Genomic DNA, 13,188 nt, shown 5'->3' with positions numbered 1-13,188 from the left:
ATGCCTGAAGCTCCAGAGTCCCAGGTTCAATCCCCTGCACCACCATAAGCCAGAGCTGAGTAGTGCTCTGGTAAAATTTTAAAATGATGTAGTAGAGGTGCCCATATTAAAATAAAAAGATGTTTAGGATGTCTTTCTTAAAAGATAAGTTGTAGTACCTCAAATAGACCTCTTAGCTTCTTCCCACATGAAGACCCTTAGTTTCCTCTGCTGTATTCCTACCTTTGGGTTCCAGTTTATTAAACACTTTGTCCTGCTTTATATCTTACTGCCTTTCAGCTACCAAATTGCAGACGCTACTATGATTTCATTCTGACTTACCTGGGCAGACAACCTCTCTAGTGTGTCCTAAAACATCACCTCTTCAGAGCCCTACTCCACTAGGGAGCCACCTGCCAACATCTATGTTCAGTGGAGATGCAATTGCAGAAGCCAGACTTCTCACCTTCTGCACCCCATAAAGAATTCTGGTGCAGTGGTCTGGAAGGTGGCACAGTGGATAAGGCATTGAACTCTCAAGCATGAGGTCCTAAGTTCAATCCCCAGCAGCACATGTACCAGAGTGATGTCTGGTTATTTCTCTCTCTCCTATCATTTCTCATGAATCAATAAATAAAATCTTAAAAAAAAAAACAAAAACAGGGAGCTAGGCGGTAGCGCAGAGGGTTAAGCGCAGGTGGCGCAAAGCGCAAGGACCAGCGTGAGGATCCTGGTTCGAACCCCCAGCTCCCCACCTGCAGGGGAGTCGCTTCCCAGGTGGTGAAGCAGGTCTGCAGGTATCTGTCTTTCTCTCCCCCTCTCTGTCTTCCCCTCCTCTCTCCATTTCTTTCAGTCCTGTCCAACAACGACGACATCAATAACCACTGCAACAATAAAACAACAAGAACAACAAAAGGGAATAAATAAATATTTTTTAAAAACGGGTGTCGGGTGGTAGCGCAGCGGGTTAAGCGCACATGGCACAAAGCTCAAGGACCAGCGTAAGGATCCCGGGTCAAGCCCCTGGCTCCCCACCTGCAGGGGAGTCACTTCACAAGCGGTGAAGCAGGTCTGCAGGTGTCTATCTTTCTCTCCCCCTCTCTGTCTTCCCCTCCTCTCTCCATTTCTCTCTGTCCTATCCAACAATGACGACAACAAGAATAAGTACAACAATAAAACAATAAGGACAACAAAAGGGAATAAATAAATAAAAATAAAAAAGAATAAATTTTTTTAAAAAGTTAAAAAAAAAAAAAAGAACCCTGGTCCATACTCCCAGAGAGATAAAGAATCCGGATGCTTCCAATGGAGAGGATGGGACACAGAACTCTGGTGGTAGGAACTGTGTGGAATTGTACTCTGGTTATCTTACAATCTTGTTAATCATTATTAAATCACGAATAAAAAGATAAAAATAAGGTAAATTGCAATACAGTAAGTGAGGCTGATTAATAATGAATGCTAGCACAGGCATAGATGCTTCTGGAAATACCACTTCATATTGATCTTATCTCTAGGGTGGGGCTCTCAAGGACTTTGAATTTCCATACTGCATATTTTTAATAAGCATATATTTTAAAATAAGTACCCTTGGCTTAATATGGAAAAACAAAGATAAATAGGAAAAAGCAAAAACAATCTAGTTTTCATGGAAGAAAAAGGAGACAGGGAAAACCCAAGTCAGAGTTGTAGTCGAGGTTTATTCTTTACTACTGCATCTATTAACGATGCAGTACAGGTTTATTCTCAAAGAGATGAATCTTATCAGTATGTATGAGGTAAATTTGTAAAGCTTCGAGCTGAAAATCAGACCTACAATATTCACTCCTGTTCTTTCTCTCATTGGCCTGCTGCAACCCAGCCCAGATGGTGCATACACCCTCCTGAGTGTCCTTTCTCCCTCCCCCTTTCTTCCATCTGGTTCTCCTTTCCCTGCATTTCTTGTTTTGAATTACTAGCAGGGTTGGGAGCCAGGCGGTGGTATACTAGGTTAGGCTCACTTAGTACTAAGTGCAAGGACCTGTGCAAGGATCCAGGTTTGAGCCCCCGCTTCCCACCTACAGAGGGTGTCACTTCCCAAGCGGTGAAACAGGCCTGCAAGTATCTATCTTTCTCTTTCCCTCTTTATTTTCCCCTCCTCTCTCAATTTCTTTCTGTCCTGTCCAATAAAATGAAAAAATGGCTTCCAGGAGCAGTGGATTCATAGTGCCAGAACCGAGCCCCAGCGATAACCCTGGAGGCAAAACAAATTACAACAACAACAACAACAACAAAAATCCAGCACTCACATTTCTTTCAATGCAGTGGGGGCCAGGCTTGAACCTGCAGTGGCACCAAAGCCACCTGACCTTAGTGCCGTAGCCACTGCCAAGTATGTTTGACAATGAGCACCTGGTTTTTCTCAGATCCCCTTAAACTTGCAAAACACCTGTGAGAATGGCTGATATTAAAAAAGCCAGAAACAGGTGGTGCTGGGGATGTGGAGAAGAAGCATCCCTGTACTCTGAGGCTAGTGGGAATATAAATTGGTTCAGCCTCAGTGGAAAACAGTACGGAGATTTCCTAGACAATTAAAAATAGTACTATCTTAGGGTCTAGCAATTCTACTCTTGGATATCTATCTGAAGAACAGAAAAGCAGCTTTTCAAAAAAGATACATGCACAAACACATTCATGGCCTCACTAGTAACAATAGCCAGGATACAGACTCAACTCAAGTGCCTGATGACAGATGATTGAATTAAGCAGTTATATCTGATAGGCCAACAACAATGACACAAATGGAAGAAGATGAGGCCAGTCAGTGGGACTCTTGTCTGGAGTGTAAACATGTTGCCATGCATAAGGCCCCCTGGTCGCCCCTGTTTCTAAGTGGAGAAACGGGGCTGCATGTGTCTCTGTCTTTCTCCCTCTCTATCACCTTACCTTATCAGCTTCTTTCCTTTTGTATCTAATGAATGAATGAATAAAATGGAAGAAGACAACTTATATAAGAATAATGCGAAATAAAGACAATTCAGGTCAGAATGAGGGAATCACAGTAAAAACCTATATGATACGAGATCACCAGTGCCTGGTGCAGAGCAGCACATCACTAGCAAAGGAGGAAAAGATTAAGCCTAGGGTCCCTAAAGATTGTGACTCCTCACTATTTCACAAAAGGTATCAAAGGAGAAATTATTGACATAAAGCAACACTAACAAGCCCACACACACACACCCCCCCACCTCCCTTTCCAGAAGACCGATCAGCTCTGGCTTATGGTGGTGTGGGGGACTGAATTCTGTCTTTTTCTATTGGTCTTCTTTTTCTCTTCTGTTAATTTGAAAAACATTCTTAACATTTAAAAACCCTGTGGTTGGTTGGTTGGTTGGTTTTAAGGTTTGAGACATCAGGCATGTGTGATTTCCCCACTCCCTAGCTGATTTTTCATTTTGACAGAGAGAAGGAGAAATATCAGGCACCAGAGATTCCCCTGGCACCATAGTATAGTATGTCCACATGGTGTACCAGGGACTTGAACCTGGGTCATATGTATGACAAGCAGGCTGCCCCAACCTCCTTTCCCTGCCCCCAGACACATTTCTCTGGCTTCTTGATCTGAGACCCTTTGCTCTTTTGATTACTTTTACTTCCCTTGGACAAGCAGTAACCACAATGTACCAAAGTGCTTTGATGGTTCCTACGCCATCTTCCCACAGCCTCTGTCTGCTGAGCTCCACACTCGTGTCCCCAGACACCGGCAGAGTCTCTCCATCTGAAGGCTCGGAAACACAGCAAAGCTGACCTGTCCAAGTGCTTTTATTTATTTATTTATTTACTTATTTACTTACTTACTTTGCCTCCAGGGTTATTGGTGGGGCTTGGTGCACCACTATGAAATTCACTATTCCTGGAGGTCTTTTTTTTTTTTTTTTTCTATTTTATTGAATAGGACAGAGAAATTGGGAGTGGAGGGGAGACAGAGAGAGACACCTGCCTGCCCCCCATGTCTTTTAGTCAGCTCTCACTCCAGGTTCCCTGACCCAATGCACCAATGCCTACTCATCACTCACAGAAAGCCCAGATTCCGTTTCTCTCACTCCCCACCTGTTGTCTGACATCAAGCCTTCCCTGGAAGCTTTCTTTTTCTTTTTTTTAAAGTTTATTTTATTATTATTTTTAAAATATTTATTTATTTATTCCCTTTTGTTGCCCTTGTGTTTTTTTTTATAAATTTTTAAAAAATATTTTATTTTATTTTATTTATTCCCTTTTGTTGCCCTTGTTGTTTTATTGTTGTAGTTATTATTGTTGTTGTCGTCGTTGTTGGATAGGACAGAGAGAAATGGAGAGAGGAGGGGAAGACAGAGAGGAGGAGAGAAAGATAGACACCTGCAGACCTGCTTCACCGCCTGTGAAGCGACTCCCCTGCGGGTGGGGAGCCGGGTTCGAACCGGGATCCTTATGCCGGTCCTTGTGCTTTGCGCCACCTGCGCTTAACCCGCTGCGCTACAGCCCGACTCCCAGCCCTTGTTGTTTTTATTGTTGTTGTAGCTATTATTGTTGTTGTGGGATGCATTGGATCGACCTTCTCGTGGTGCATCCCGTGAGTACCCATTCATTGGGGAAACTGACGGTCCTTCCTAGCCGACTGAATCCACATGGATCCCAGTCACTTTCAAAGCCAGCAACAAGCAGCTCCTGCCAGCTTTCAACCTGACGCTGTTGACTGGCTAAGGAAGAAGGGCAAACGCCAGAAGAAGAAGAATTGTTATTATTGATGTCGTCGTTGTTGGATAGGACAGAGAGAAATGGAGGAGGGGAAGACAGAGAGAGAGAAAGAAAGACAAACACCTGCAGATCTGCTTCAACGCTTGCAAAACGACTCCCCTGCAGGTGAGGAGCTGGAGGCTCGAACCAGGATCCTTACTCTGGTCCTTGCACTTTGTGCCACGTGCGCTTAACCTGCTGCGCTACCACCCGACTCCCCCCAGCCCCGAAGCTTTCTTTCTATAATAAAGAAAGCAGAGTCTCTTGAATTTATACATGTATTTGCCTCCCCCATCAGTCTTTATTCCTTAGTGTAGATCCTAGTTCCCACCTAGTATCACTACCCTCCCATGAAAAGGCCTCCTTTAAAAACACCTGGAGGAAATAGTCAAGGACTTCTGACTTCACTGATGATTAAAGAGCAGGTGCAGATTGATGCTTCTGCCTTAAATAAAGTCCTGAACAAAACACAGGGAAGAATGATATAAAGACATAGGTCAAGAGGGCCTGAGCAAGAGGACCTGAGCACTGCTCAGCTTTGGCATAAAGTGGTGTCAAAGACCCAGTCTGTGACCGCTGGGGTCTTGAGCATGCAAAGTGGTATTCCAACAGGCTGAGCTATTTCCCCAAACCAAGAGAACTTTTGACAGCTTTGGAGAATTTAGTCCAGCCAGGCCATTTATAGACACTGTCTTATACTTTTGTATTTTTCTCCACTTAATATCTTGGAGACACTTTTTATAAACACCTGTTAATGGACATCTTAAAGAACAACCTTTGTCATAGGTCCTTTCCGTCTCTTTGAATACTAAACAGTGGTTTTGTTGGTTTTGTTTTGTTTTTTCACCAAAGCCCTGCTCTTGGTGGTGTGGGGGATTGAAACTGAGCCTTTAGAGACTTAGGCATGAGAGTCTCTGCATAGCCATTATGCTGTCTACCCAACCCTCTTCCAATACAGATATAAAGCTTTCTTTTCTCTTCTTTTTACTTTCTCTCCTTTTTCTCTTTCTTTCTTTTTTTAGCATTAATGTTTTCTTTCTTTTTAAAATATTTATTTATTTATTTCCTTTTGTTGCCCTTGTTGTTTTATTGTTGTAGTTATTATTATTGTTGTCATTGCTTTCGTTGTTGTTGGATAGGACAGAGAGAAATGGAGAGAGGAGGGGAAGATAGAGAGGAGGAGAGAAAGACACCTGCAGACCTGCTTCACCGCCTGTGAAGTGACTCCCCTGCAGGTGGGGAACCAGGGGCTCGAACTGGGATCCTTACGTGGGTCCTTGCACTTTGCGCCACATGTGCTTAACCCGTTGCGCTACCGCCTGACTCCCTCTCTTTTTTTTCTTTCTTTTTTTCCCCTGCAGCTTCTCTTCTCAAGGCTGACTTTTTCAGATATAAGGAGGGAGACAAAATGAGAAAGAAAAAGACATCACAGCAGTAAAACTTGAACCTGGACCACAGGTATGACAAAGCAAGTGCTCTCCCAAGCGAGATAGTCCTTGAACAAATCTTTTATTTATTTATTGTTAAAGTTTTTTTAAAACTTTATTTATGTTCCCTTTTGTTGCCCTTGTTTTATTGTTGTAGTTACTATTGTTGTTGTTATTGATGTCCTCATTGTTAGATAGGACAGAGAGAAATGGAGATAAGAGGGGAGGACAGAGACGGGGAGAGAAAGACACCAGCAGACCTGCTTCACCACCTGTGAAGCGACTCCCCTGCAGGTGGGGAGCTGGAGGCACAAACCCGGATCATTACGCTGGTCCTTGCAGCTTTGGGGCACATGCACTTATAACCACACTGCACTATCGCCCAACTCCCATAAATCTTTTTAAATTAAGTCTTTCAACCTCCACTTTTTGCTCAAGATGTTCTCTCTTCTGGATGACCTTTCTTATGGCCTTTCATCTTTTTCCAGGGCTGTTGTATATAAATGCATATACACAGTTGGCAGCCTGCTTCTGTGCTCACTTACGGGAGCAAATAAATAAGGGTGTGATCACATTGTCTACTTTTCTTTCTCTCTCTCTCTCCCTCTCTTCTGTCCTTCCTTCCTTCCTTCTTTCCTTCTTTCCTTCCTCCTTTCTTTCTTCCTTCTTCCCTCTTCCCTCCCTTTCTCTCTTTCTTTCTTTCTTTCTTCCTTTCTTTCTCTCTCACTACCAGAGCCCTACTCAGCTCTGGTTTATAGTGGTGCTGGAGACTGAACATAGGACCTCAGAGCCTCAGGTTTAAAGTTGTTTGCACAAACTTTATTTTGTCTCCTCGGCAGAGGTAGATAGCATAATGGTTCTGCAAATAGACTCTCATACCTGAGGCTCTGAGGTTCCAGGTTTAATGTCCCACACCGCCATAAGCTGGAGCTGAGCAGTGCTCCAGTAAAAAAAAAAAAGAAAAAAAGTGGGCTGGGTGGTAGTGTAGCCAGTTAAGCGCACATGGTGCAAAGTACAAACAAGGGCCTGCATAAGTATCCCGGTTTGAGCCCCTCCACTTCTCAACTGCAGGGGGGTAAAGCAGGTCTACAGGTGTTTGTCTTTCTCTACCCCTCTCTGTCTTCCCCTCCTCTCTCCATTTCTCTCTGTCCTACCCAGCAGACAACAATAACTACAACAAGCACAATAAGGGCAACAAAAATGGGAAAAATGACCTCCAGGAGCAGTGGATTCATAGTGCAGGCACTGAGACCCAGCAATAACCCTGGAGGAAAGAAAAAAAAGTAAAGAAAAAGAAAAAGAAAAAAATTATGTCACCGTAATTTTGGTATAAATATGCTATCTCCACAATAACAACCCCCACCCCTGCCAATCAATCATGGTTTACAACTGTCTCCCTTGTTTGATTTTGCACCCCTTGAGAACAGAAGCAGTGCATTAGCTAAGACCTTAAATGTGGACACTCACAAGGGGCAGAAGTGCAGTTCTAACTCATTTAAGGAGCTCCTGGTGGGGATTTTGGTGAAGGGTGGAGGACTATGCTTGGCCAAGCTGGTGGGAGGCAGTCAGTTCCTGAACTAGCACACTAGAACAGGATGGCAGAGCAGTGTCAGTGTCTATTGAACCACAGTGATGTTTGTGGGGTTGTGAAAAGAAGAAAGAAGGAGGGGCAGGGTGTGGGCATGACTTTTGGACAGGGGAACTGGTAGAGTCCACCTTCCCCACACTAGCAGGAGGCTCTGCTTGCCAGGACCCCTCCCAACCGGTCTCACTGGTGAGTCATCCCAGCAATACCTTCCTCTCTGGTTTCTCAGCCTTCAAGCCCTCCTCCCCCTCTCCTCACCTGCACAAGGTGTCTATTGTTCTTGCCTGCCCAGAATTCCTTCCGGCCCTGCCACCTCTTAGTGGCTGGGTCCCTCTGTCCCTTTGGGCAGGTCCCTTCCACAGAGCTGCTATTATAGTTCTAGTGCACAGGGTGGGCCCACAGCCCTGAGAATTCAAGCTCTGCTCCCTGGGGCTCCCACCAGGGACCTCCAAACTCTCCACCCAGCCCCCACCATTGCCTCCTCTTTTTCCAGAGCACAAGCATCCCTGCGGCTACAGACAGACTATGACCCACGTAGTCAACGACTGCCACCTCTCCAGATTCAAAGGAGGTCTCGAAACTTTACATCAGGCTCAACCTGACGCTGTTGACTGGCTACGGAAGAAGGGCAAACGCTAGAAGAAGAAGAAGCATCCCTTCCATTTGTGCACTTCCTTTAGGACATAATTCTGGACCCACCCAGATATTGGGTTGCTACATTCTGGGAGGTGGTGCAGCGGATAAAGCACTGTACTCTCAAGCATGAGGTTCGAAGTTCAATCTCCAGCAGCACATGTACCAGACTAATGTCTGGTTCTTTCTTCTCTTATCTTTCTCATTAATAAGTAAATAAACCTAAACATCCCCAAAATGACAACAAAACCATTGTGTTGTCAAAAAAGTAATGACTTATTCTTGCATAGGAAACTGTCATGACTTTTCCAACAATCCAATAGATGAGATCACTCTCCTCTCGTAGCATTTTGTTCAGGCTTTCCTGCCTCCCTGCCTCCTCCCTGCCTCACTTCTTTCCTCCTCTCCTTCATTCCTCCTTCCCCTCGTTTCTTCCCTCATTCCTTCCTATCCCTCCATTTCCTTTCCTTTCTTCCCTCCTCTTCTTCACTTCTTCTTCCCTTCCTTTCTCCTTCCTTCCTTCCTTTTTTTTTTTTCCTTTTTTCCTTCCTTTCTCCTCTCCTTCCTCCCTCACTTCCTTCCTTCCTTCCTTTTTCTCCTGAGGGTTGGAGGGAGGTTCTGGAGATTAAATGCAAGGTCTCATATATGAAAGGCATGTGCTCTACCACTGGACTGCACCCCCAGCCCCTGCACTTTCTCCTACCTGTCCTCTTTTGCTGTCTTTCCAACCTTGCACAGTTGGTGGTGCACCTGATTAAATGCACATGTAACCATGTACAAGGACCCCAGTTCAATCCCCCTTTCTCCACCTGCAGGGGAGAAGCTTCATGAGCAGCGAAGTAGTGTGGCAGGTGTCTCTCTATCTCTCTCCCTAGCTTCCATTTCCATGCCAGTTTCTCTCTGCCTCAATAAAATTAAAGATTAATTAATTTAAAAAAGAAAATCCTGGAGACAAAAAAAATCACAACAAAAAATAAAAAGAAGAGAAAGAATTTTCCTTCATCTCCTACTTGAATGTGACCACTTTTTGCTCTAAAGTCTTTGCTTTGTTCAAATCCCTCTTTTAGTATCTCCCACAGTCAGTTCTCTGTGTTTTATTGATTTCTGTTCATTCAACATTGACTAAGTATCAGTCAACCTTCAGTGAGTAAGTTGTGGAGACTGGACACTGTTAAGGGCTAGGAATTTGAGTGCAAACAGAGCCTTGACCCTGCAGAATGTTCTCTGTGGAGGGGAGGCTATGAAGAATCATGATGCTGGAATGAGGTCTGGACCCACACAGGCGGCTGTGCCAGGGCAACAGAGATGCCAAATGTGACTCCACCTCTCGGGCTTCAGGGAGTCTTTCACATGCTGGGTGATGAGAAAGGCTGTTTGGTAATGCCACAGGGATGGAGCCAGACAGCTCTAGTTTGGGGCCCAGCCCTGCCACTTACAGTTACCTAGGACAAGTTGTGCTAGCTTCCATTATTCATCTTTAATTGGGGTGCTAATAGTGCCAACCTCACCTGGCAGAGAGGAGGGGATGTAAAACATTTAGCAAAGTTCTCAGTATTTAGTAGGCCCTCAATACACTTTAATTAATTTGGGATGTTTTCTTTTTTTGCTAAATCAAATTTATTAAGTCTAGTTAGTGCTCAGTTTTACCTAGAACACTTTTCCCCCCTTTTCTTCTTTATTGGGGGGATTAATGGTTTATGGTCAACAGTAAAATACAGTAGTTTGTACATGTGTAACATTTATTTTTTAATATATATATTTTAATTTTTTATTTTTTAACCAGAGCACTGTTCAGCTCTGTCTTATGGTGGTGTGGGAGATTGAACCTGAGACTTTGGAGCCTCAGGCATGAGAGTCTATTTGCATAACCATTATGCTATCTACCCTCCACCCTATTTTTTAATATTTTTATTTATTTATTTGTTAATGGATAGAGACAGAAATTGAGAGGGGAGGAGGAGCTATAGAGGGAGAAAGTCAGAGAGACACTTTCAGCTCTACTTTACCACTCATGAAGCTTCCCCCTGCAGGTGAGGACCAGGGACTTGAACTTGGGTTCCTGTGCACTGCACTATGAACACTTAACCAGGTGTGCCACCACTTGGCCTCAGTTTTCCACATAACACTGTAACCCCCACCTAGGTCCTCTTACCCCCACCTAGGTCCTCTTCTGCCATCATGTTCTGGGATCTGAACACCCAACCCCAGAGTCCTTTGGTGCACTTCACCAATAACTATTTAGGGTTAATCTTAGTCAACTAAGTAAATAGTGTTCAGATCTTGGCAGTGGGGGTGTCCTTGGGTAAGGGGATGAGGAGGGAGGAAGAACATGGAAGCAACTGGAGCAGCATGTACACAGGTAGGCAGTGGTGCAATGCAGGGCTAGGCGGGGGCGCTTAAGGAGGAAAAGGTGAGAAGGTGGCATCCCCCTTGGCACAGAGATGATGCTCTTTCCTCAAAACCCTCTGTCCTGAGCAAGCTCAAGTCCCTTAATCTGTGTTAATCTGAGTGAACTCAGTGTTTGGATCTAATTCCCACTAGGATCATAATTACCTCTCTTTCTTTCTTTTTCTTATATATTTATTTATTTAGTATTGGATAGAGACAGAGAGAAAGTGAGAGGGGAGGGGGAGATAGAAGGAAAGAGACAGAGAGATACCTGCAGCCCTGCTTCACCACTCATGAAGCTTCCCCCTGCAGGTGAGGACCAGGGGCTTGAACCTGGGTCCTTGTGCACTGTAGTGTGTGCACTTAACCAGGTGTGCCACCTCCTGGCCCCTTCCATTCTTTTTTTTTTTTAATTTATTTCTTTATTGGGGAATTAATGTTTTACATTCAACAGTAAATACAATAGTTTGTACATGCATAACATTCCCCAGGCCCCTTCCATTCTTATCTCTTTAAAAATATTTTAAATTTTTGGGAGTCGGGCGGTGGCGCAGTGGGTTAAGCGCACATGGCGCAAAGCGCAGGGACCGGTGTAAGGATCCCGGTTCGAGCCCCGGCTCCCCACCTGCAGGGGAGTCGCTTCACGGGCGGTGAAGCAGGTCTGCAGGTGTCTATCTTTCTCTCCCCTCTCTCTCTGTCTTCCCCTCCTCTCTCCATTTCTGTCTGTCCTATCCAACAACAACATCAATAACAACAACAATAACTACAACAACAATCAAAGGCAACAAAAGGAAAAATAAATAAATAAATAAATAAATATTTTAAAAAATCTTCAAATGGCTTAGGCCAGTGAGATGGGGCAATAAGCATTACCCTGGGGCTGTGTGAGGTCCTAGGGTTCCTCCTGGAGTGGGTGAGGCCAGCTCCTCCTTGTCCCTCCTTTTCAGCCTCCATGGCACCCAAGCAGCCATAACTAGAAGTAAGAAACTGTGTTAGCAATGGAATACTATTCAGCTATGAAAAATGGTGAATTCACCTTCTTCACCTCCTCTTGGATGGAGCTTGAAGGAACCCTGTGAATCTAGATCAGCCAGAAAGAAAAGGATGAATATGGAATGATCTCACTTATAGACAGAAGTTGAGAAATAAGAACAGAAAGGAAAAATACAAAGCAGAACTTGGATTGGATTTGGTATATTGCACCAACATAAAGCACTGTGGAGTGTGGGGATTGTTCAGGTCCTGAATCATGATGGCAAAGGAGGACCTGGGGGGCAGCTAGAGTGTTATGTAGAAAACTGAGAAATGTTACACATGTACAAACTACTATATTTTGCTGTCAACTGTAAACCACTAATCCCCCAATAAAGAAAAAATGGGGCTGGGTGGTAGTGCAACTGGTTGAACACGTGTTACAGTGCACACAGACACGGGTTCAAGCCCCCACTTGCAGGGGGAAAGCTTCACTAGTGGTGAGGCAGGGCTGCAGGTATCTCTCTGTCTCTCTCCTCTATCTCCCCAGTCCCTCTTGATTTCTGACTGTCTCTATCCAATAAATAAATAAAGATAGCACAAAATTTGAAGAAAAGAGAGAGAGAGAGAAAGAGAAAGCAATTAAATAAATGTTAACCATAAAAAAAAAAAGAAGCTGTGTTGGGCCTCTTTGTGCCTGTACACCCTGCTTCTGTAATACATACTCCAGTTCTGGTGGGGCTGCCTGTGTGTGTGTGTGTGTGTGTGTGTGTGTGTGTGTGTGTGTGTGTGTGTGCATGTGTGTGTGTGTGGTGGTCCCCTGCTCTGTCCCAGGGAGATGAAGCTTCGGGAACAGCCTCTGAACACCCTGGGAACCTGTCTCCTGATTTTTCAACTCTGTGCCCATGACTTTGCCTCTTTACATTCTCACCTTGCCCCAAGACAGGTGAGTCAAAAGTCCCTAGGACATGCTGTGAGCAGCAATTATCCTGCGACTCATGTATTGCCCAACACCAGGGCCTGCCCAGAGTTATCACTCTGCAAAGCCTGGACTCGCTTCCAACCACACCCTTCCCACAGGACAGGCTCAGCTCCCCAAGGTCACAGGACACACTGGGGATCACTGGAGGTCACGGAGCACCTGGTCTATGCTCTGAAGTTTTGCCTCTCCTGTTGTGCCCTGCCATGGATGGCCAGGCGACATTGTTTCAGAATGAGGATACAGACACCGAGGTCTCCACTTCAATACTGATTTTTTAAAAATTATTTATTTACTCCCTTTTGTTGCCCTTGCTGTTTTATTGTCATTGTGGTTATTATTGTTGTTATTGATGTTCTCGTTGTTGGATAACACAGAGAGAAATGGAGAGAGGAGGGGAAGACAGAGAGGGGGAGAGAAAGATGGACACCTGCAGACCTGCTTCACTGCTTGTGAAGCGACTTCCCTGTAGA

Source organism: Erinaceus europaeus, chromosome 1, assembly GCF_950295315.1.
Source record: "Erinaceus europaeus chromosome 1, mEriEur2.1, whole genome shotgun sequence".
Lineage (NCBI taxonomy): Eukaryota > Metazoa > Chordata > Mammalia > Eulipotyphla > Erinaceidae > Erinaceus > Erinaceus europaeus.
This window is presented reverse-complemented; position numbering follows the sequence as displayed.